Source organism: Manis javanica, chromosome 7 (genome assembly GCF_040802235.1).
Source record: "Manis javanica isolate MJ-LG chromosome 7, MJ_LKY, whole genome shotgun sequence".
Taxonomy (NCBI): Eukaryota; Metazoa; Chordata; class Mammalia; order Pholidota; family Manidae; genus Manis; species Manis javanica.
In genome coordinates this window covers 87,228,420-87,236,727 of record NC_133162.1, presented here as the reverse complement: position 1 = coordinate 87,236,727, position 8,308 = coordinate 87,228,420, and the positions used below count along the sequence as shown (strand labels likewise).

Genomic DNA, 8,308 nt, shown 5'->3' with positions numbered 1-8,308 from the left:
GACAGTTAACAGGCGATTGCATTTCAGGAGGAGGGAACAGCATGTGCAAAGTTCTCAGGCAAGAGACAAAAACATCAGAGAGACAGGACTGCAGAGGGTGTGGGGTGGACAGGGACCTGATGATATTAGAACTGTATCCTGGGAGATACAGGGAACCACCAAAGGGTTTTAAGGAGGAGAATGAGATCTCTGTATTAGCAGTGTCTCTCATGCTACGGTGTGCATGTGGAGTTGTATAAGTCTAGGGTGGGAGGTGAGGTGGGAAGAGGTTGACATGAGCCTGACAAGGAGACCAGCAGCCTGAACTGTGGAGATGGCTGTGGGATGACAACATGGGCAAACACGGATGTACCCAGGGGCCAACTGGAGGTGGGGCTGAGGGAGGTTCATGTGCCAGGGATGACTCCTGGTCTTGGGCTTGTATAACCTCTGGGTGGGTGCTGGTGCCATCGTGTCAAGAAAGGGAACATGTCTGAAGAGGAAGTTTGGGGAGAGAAGTATGAATTCAGGTCTCAGTATGTTGAGTGCTCTGTGTTCAGGAGGCATTCCAGTGGCACTGTTGGTCCTCTGGGTAGCAGGACAAGGGCTTGACACTCAGGAAATAGGCTTGGCTGCAGATAAGTTTGGTAGCAGCTAGAGCTAAGGCTGGGGTTGGCAGCGAAGAATCAAGGAGATGTAGACAGGGGTTTCATGTGCTCAAGGAAGCCATATTAAAATGGGCTGACCATGGCCTGGAGTGCAGAGGGAGGTAAATAAAGTCACAAAGAGTCATTGGCAAATAACAATAGCAATGAAAGCCTGTAATCAGAGAGAGTCCTCGGAGTCTGGTCATTTTGCAGTGAAGCAGTTCTGAGTGACTCTGACGTCCAGGGCACAGCCACAGGTATGTGATCAAGGAAAGGCAACAGGAGACTGACCAGGATAATTACAAACTGCCTCTGAAAGGCTGAAGGCACTGAGACTGCCCAGGATCCTGGTGGGGAAGATCGACCTGGGTGTGGAACTCACTGGGGCATGAGTTGGTGGCCCAAGAGGATGAGCCCAAGAGGATGACAGCAAGGATGGACAGTGTGTGATCAACATGGATAGCCCAGAGGCTCGGCACCATGCTGGGGCAATGCTGTGAAGGCCGCACAGGAAAGACTCTCACCCTTGTCCCTCCTAGACATTAGAAGGATGTGAGCAAAGGGTCTCTCCTGCATCCAGCTCCTGCACCAGGGAAAGCTGTCTTCGGGAGGGCATTTCCCTAGAGCACATGAAAATGGACATGAGCATGATAGCTCACCTCCCTGTGCAGGCAGGAGATGGCTTCTCTCCTGAGCTGTGTTCCTGACTTGCTCCATGAATGAGAACCTTAGATTTCCCATCTGTTAAATAGGATCATAATTCTTGACATCTGCTTTCCTTACTTGGACACAGAGAATATAAATTTTTTCCCAAGTACTTTGGGCTCACATTAAAAGGAAATACCTAAGCATTAGTGCACTCACTGCTGGATTTTCTTGGATACTGATCAACTTAATGGATAACAATAAATTCCTCTGCCTATCTTTGTTTGAGATTAAAAGAGAAAGAATCTCACAAGACCTTGGTTCTAGAATCCTCTGCTCTATAAAGTCTCTTTTAGGAAAAGGGTCTGAGGATTTACCCAGGACTGACAGAGGGCAAGAGCTAGCTCTGGAATTCCTTGGTTTTAAAAATCCCATTCCCTAGACAAAACCATCTAGACAAAAGTATTTATCAAAGAAGAATAAGAATGAAGTAGGATAATAGGTGGGGACCATGTATAGGCATGGAATGGATTCCGATTCATTTACTCATTCACTTATTCATTTATTCCATAAACATCATGGGCTCCCTACAGTGCATGCAACCACCAGCCACGGAGCTTGGTCTCCACTCTTTGGCCCCAAGCCAGCTGTCCCTGGGTCAGGTGCTTGCCTTGTACCCCCATGCCCATTCACATTCTCCTCTGGCTCTTATGGCCCATGGGGTGAGGCAGCTGCTGAGCAAAACCAAGTTGTTTTTTGTTGTGTGTATGTATGTATGTGTGTGTATGTGTGTGCTCATGACACTAAAAGACCAAAGGAAGGAGGAGGTGTAGAGGTTCCAAACCCATGGTCCTTCACCACTCTCCTAAGATGGGACTTCCCAAGCATGAGAAGCACAGCAGTTCTGTCCAGTTAAATTTCCCATTTCCCTAAGGAGTTTAAGTTTCTCAAGCTTAAGGATCTGAATTCCTTTATCCTGCAGGGCTGTTTATGCAGTAGGTGTTTATTGAATGGCAATTGGGTAAATGATTTACTCAGTGAATTTGAGGAATGGATCATTCATGCTAAGCTCCTGCTGATATAGACAGATGCTAAAGAGGTTTCCCTTGTTCTTCCAAAATGTAGTGGGCTAATGCTCCTTACCTCACCTGCACGTGAAAGGCACAAAATCAGAACAGCAACAAGGAAGCTGCCCCTCCAGATTCAGTCCCTACAAACTAACCCTCAGCTTTGACTCAGTTCAATGGGCAGTCACTCTCCTTGCTTTGTAAAACCAAGTACAGGAAGAAGCTGAAAGGAAGTACTTGTTGCATACTGTGTTTCTTATGTTCCTGCTGAGAAGCTTAGAGAGGCTGGGACCACCAGAGATTTCTCAGCCTTTCTGCTGCAGCTCCCATCGCCAGCATGAGAGCCAGGGCTTGCTGGGACTTACCTGAGCATAACCAACATGTCTGTTCAACTTAGGAAGGAACATTTTATGACCAGACCCACCCAAAGATAGAATGAAATGTCTCCCCAAACAGGCAGTGTGGGCCCTATGTTTGCCAACAGAAGCTACACCCTGCCTGCCCAGAATGCTGTAAAAAGGACTCCCACCCCGGGTGAATGGTTACACCAGCCCACTACTAGAGGCCTTGGAAATCATGGTGTCAAAATATAGACTCTGACCTCTGAAGAAAGAACAGTGGGTTGAGAAACTCATTTGATTTGGTGTTTAGGGCCCTCTTAACTAACATGTCCAATGTGTGCAGGCCAACCCAATTCATGGGGCAGAAGCTGATCATCTGGATGGCTAAAAAAAATCGATCACAGAGCAGTTCTAGTGACAGTATAAAGTAATGGCCTCAATTAAGCAGAAATTGCTGGTGGTGTTGCTCTGCCTGTCTCCAACCTCATCCTCCTAAGCTCTTTCTGCATTGATTGAAATGTGCAGTTGCTACAAGATGTGTGTGAGAGGCGCTGGTATAAAAGTGATTTTATGGTTCTGGCTTGAGTTTGTAAGCCGAGCAAACAGAAGAACCTCAGGAATAAAAAGGACAATAAAAGAATTACATAATGCTTTGAACTCACACTAAATACCACCTTTATTTAGAGGCTTTCAACATGTTTTACAAACAAGTTTAGAACCGTTGTACCCCCTTTTATCAGTGGGGAAACTGAGTCACAGTGTGGTGAGGGCTTAAGAACACACAAGGTTTGTTTCAAGAGAGAACCTAAAGAGACACTTCCAAGGTGAGCCAGTGGGAAAGCACCCCCTGACCACATCTTTGTTCTGAGCTTAAATGTGCCTTCTTATCCACACAGCCCGAGCACAGCTGAGCTCCAGTGGGTGGCTCATTGACTTTGGAGTCAACAGTGACAGCAATGACACAGACTATTTTCATGCTTACTGTGCATCAGACACTGCTACCCTGCATCTCACCACAGTCTGGTGAGATTGGTATTAGTATTTTCATGCATCGATTGGGATGAAAAAGGCATGAGGAGGTTGGTGCACTAGTGTAGAATCTACCACTGGAGGGGCAGTGCTGGGGTCTGATCCCAGAAACTGCACTTTAATGACCAGGGGAAGGACCCAGGCAAACATTTTTGTTCAGAGGCCATAAATTTTAATTCATCCTTATAGTCTTCATTTCAGAAAATGGAGAAGGCCAGGGATAAATTCATAAAGGTTTCCCTTGGAGTTCAAGGAAACAGTTGGGGAGACAAGCAACTAATGAACAAGTCATAAAGTGAGCCAGATACACATTTCTAAAATCAGAAATAAAAAGAACTCCAAAAACATTACAAGAGATCAAATTAAAATGGTGTAGAAAGTTCTAAAGTACTCATTGGTCGTATTTTCTTCTTTTTTTACTATTTAAAATTGAAAATTATCCTATTGAATGCATTTAATTGTCCAATATGGGAATATTTCAGGATTTACAAAATTAGGTAACTTTGGCCCAAGCACCACCGACTCTGGTTTCCCTTCTGGCCAGCTGTTCACCAGACCTAGTTCCCTCTCAACTTGGGCAAGCTAGGCTCTATTTCCCAGCCTCTTTTTCAGTAAGTAAACCCATGTGACTAGGTTCTGGCCAATGTGACTTCTGACCAATGATCTGACCAAAGTTCCTGAGCAATTCTCCAGTGTCTTTCACCTCCATCTGTCTGGATGTGAGCACCGAGGATGATCGATCTTGGAAGCCACTTGTTGAGGACAGCAGAGCCTCCATCAGCCTGGCACTTTAAGGACTGAATAGCGTTTCCATGTCCTACTGCTGATCCAGCACAACTGATTTGGTGTTCAGAGCCACCCTAACAAATAAATTCAAATATGCAAACTAATCCAATCATGGGGGGGTAGAGGCTGGTTATTCAGATGGCTAAAAAAAAAAAATTAAACTCAGAACAGTTTCAATGACAGTTATGTTATAACTTGACACAAACGTTATAACGTCACAAAATGTTAAAATTGCTAGGATTATCTTACCTCATAGAACAATTTAGAGATAAGAATCCACCCTCTCCAGGCTTAAAATAAAAGCCCAATAGCCATCTCTCCCTAGCACAGTTGGAAGAAACCTGAGGCACAGAAATTATCCCATTATTTTCCTGCTTTGTTGAGTTAGCAGCCTGTGATAAAACTCAACTTCTTCAATTCACTTCCTGGATACTCTAGGCTGAAGATGACAAATTGGTTTTACCTTGAAGCCACCTCCGAGTGATTAATAGTCCCCACCTGCAATGAGAAGGATTCTGAAGCCAAGTCAGGAAAGGGTACAGTGATCAATAAGCATTCTCTGCCAAGTGCATGGAAAGGGGAGTGGCTGAATATGCTCTTCTATCAGCCAGTGGCTCCTAAATACCTGACCTTGAACAGGTGCCTTCAGAATCATCTGGGATGCTTGTTGCAGTTCAGTCTCCAAGCCCCCACCCTCATCCTCCCAAGGCTTACTGAATCAAAATCTTTGGGTGTGGACCTTAGAAATCTACATTCTTATCATCTTTTCATGGAATTGTGATAGCTTTTGGAAGCCACTCGGCAGCATGTGGGCATCTACACGATGTACTGTAGCACAGTTGTAAAGAGCACTGGGCGATCTTCACACCTGGAGCTGGGTGGCCCTGGGCAAGTCACTTAACTTCTCTATGCTTCAGTGCCTCATATGTAAATTAGGGATAATAAATAATAACACCTTTCTCATAGGGCTATTAGGAAGAGTAAATGGGATTTTATGTAATAAGCATACAATAATTAGCTTTTGTTATATGATCTTATTCTAACAGCCTGTGAAAGTCACTCTGCTCTCCTCCACTGGCATAGGATAAAAACACGTTTCTTAGATTTCCAGATGCTCTGGACAGCACCATCACATTACAAGTAGCACAAAAGACAAAGCATACCTCTGGGGCTCCCAACTCACTGCTGTAGGCAGCCCTGTCTCAACTCCACATCCAAGCTGAATAAGGATCCTGGACAGGGAGCAACCTGTTGAGGGGAACCTAGAGGGAGACAGGAGATGAGTACACAGTGATGCTGACTTAGCCATAACCATGGTGGTTCTAGCATGGCAGTCACATGCTGTGAAGCTGGCCATGTGATAACTGTAAGAGTGGTCACAATGTGATGTCCTGGCAGGGTGCCAGCCAATGTTGTTGATGTACATTCTGGGCCATTGGAGAACAGTGAGTTAGACCTTCCTCAAACATCAACACCTGACCCTTTTGAGCCTTTCTATGTCAGGGCACATTTACTGTCTCTGCTTTATCTTCACATTCTAGCTCTTGGACCTCATCTTTCAATAATAGGAAGGGGAAGGGAAAAGGGAAATCTCTCACATTCCCCAACCTGTACCTATCAACATACAGACACACAAAACTCTTGACTCTGGTGAACTTCACCAGGAAAGGAATTAGTTGGAAGGCTAACTGGTAACTCACAAATCCATTCAGAGATTTCCAGAATGAGCAGGAAGGAGAGCACACCAGGAACAGGCAGTGTTAACCACAGCCAAGGTCGTGCACATCAGCAAACCTGAGGGCAAAGCTGCCTCCTCAGAATCCTGCCCACCTTGTGCACCCTGCTGGTCCCAAAGCACCCCAGCTAACAGATATGGGATGCTGGGACCCCCACCTGCCACTGGGTGGAGGCTTCAATATCCTGTGGTCCTTATCCTCAAATACTCAGAGTCCCCAGCAGGTCTTCCAACTGACTGAGCTTGCGTCCTGTGCCTGCAACCTACTGCCTAGGGTCTAGGAGAGCAAGTAGCCAGGATTCTCTGTTTCCCTGGTGGGTGGTGGAGCCCATGTACAAGAAGTAGGGTCAAATGCAGGGTATCCAAAAACCAGTAAATGTTTAGGACATTCAGTTAATTCTGCTTATTTTCAGCTTATCTACAAAAGGAAAAGCAGAAACCCATCTTACTGCTGTATCTACTTGCCCATCTGCGAACTCTCCTCAGCAGGCCTTGGCAAGTGGGTGAGACCAGACCTTGGGAGGAGAGGACATATGGTTGCTGAGCACGTATTTGTTACCTTGTCACAGGTGAGCCTTTGCCCTTGGACAGTGGCATCTTGGGAACCAGAGGACCATGGCCAGTCCCAGAAAACAGGTTTGAGTGAAGAGTTGCTAATGGAAGCCTGTGGCACTGCAGGACCCTGGGAGGTCAGGAGACTGGAGGTGCCCAACCCCAGCACATTCTGTGACCCTCTCACCAGATGCAGAGCCAGGAAGTCTGAGCCTGGCCCTGCCCTGTCTTCGCTCCTGGAATAGCTTTGAGCAGATCTTTCAACTTCATGACTCAGTTTACTCAACTTCCCAATGAAGATCATCATGTGAAGCTCAAAGGATTTTTGTAATACTCTAAAGAGAGTTTATAAAGCACTTTGTGGGAGTTTATAGTTATTTGAGCTGGGAAAGGATGTACAAATTATTCAGAAGTCAACAGTTTTTAGAAGCTTAGAAGCTGGGTTCTCAATAGTCAATCGGTTTTCCTGGATGTTTACTAGACCATTGTAAAAGGACACCCTACGGTTCCATCCATGCAAATTGGTTTCATTCAAAGAAGCTCTGCTCCCTGAAAAGCACATTACATACTTCAGGAGGGTCATTTACCTTTGTATCCTGCATTTTGTGATGAATGAGCTAACTGGATTCAGAAATGGAAGTCAGACACTCAGGTCTTTATTTTAAGGCTTTGGGGATGGAGAGACAATGGGAAATTGTTTTGAAAGCCAGATACACATGATTTCTCCCCAGCATCTTCCAAAGTGCTACATGCTTCAGAGGGAATTTGAACTGTACATGATATATAAATAACCATTCACAAAGCAAGATACATTTCTGTACCACAGAAGTTTGGAATTAAAAAAAGAGAGTACTAATGTGTATGGAGAAAAACAATAAAATATGGTGAGTCCCTATGCCAAGCTATATGCTTCCACGTGCCCTTTCTCTCCTTTATTTGCACAACTTGGAGGGTGGCTATCGCCATCTCATTTGTGCATATGGGGAAACTGAGGCTGAGAGTGGTGTGTTGCCTCATAGCAAGGTCATCACAGCAGCGCCTGGTGGGGCTCACGCTCATGCCCAGGCATGTCTTTCTCTTCTTCTGTTTTGTTATTTCTGTTGTTGTCACCCCGTCATCACTGCCCCTTGTCACCAGTACACAAGTGCTGTGCAAATGTCCCAAATGTTGTCCTATTCCCAGGCCCAACACTCAATACCCTTAGCCACCGAGCAGAAGGCAGCAGGCTGGGCACAGAGGACGAGAGAGAATTGGAGTGTCTGAGGCAAAAGCCAGTGCTCCCTGGCTTTTCTTGTCTTGCCCAGAGGAGAAAGGGATGGGAAAGAGGAACCCTCTGAACTCTTAGAAGAGCCAAACTCAGGTCTTATTTTGTCATCCATTTCGAAGACCAGCCTGATTCTGCAGAAGCACTTGCTGCCTGTTGCCCTGGGTAACAGGAGCCAGGAACCACGGCTGCTGAGCTTTTTCCCAGTCTTTCACATGAAGAGGGGTGGGCTTCTACCCCTGACCCACATTTGGAAGAACGAA

General features: G+C 45.8%; 1 long non-coding RNA gene across 1 annotated transcript; it reads right to left on the bottom strand.

Annotated features, from left to right (window-relative positions):
* Nucleotides 1-3,343: 3,343 nt before the first annotated feature.
* LOC118972221 (uncharacterized) lies at nt 3,344-5,771 on the bottom strand. The gene is made up of 3 exons (XR_005061059.2): nt 5,658-5,771; nt 4,744-4,992; nt 3,344-4,636 (listed from the first exon to the last, which is right to left on the bottom strand). It is a non-coding gene; the product is annotated as an uncharacterized lncRNA (long non-coding RNA).
* Between the last annotated feature and the right edge of the window lie 2,537 nt (nt 5,772-8,308).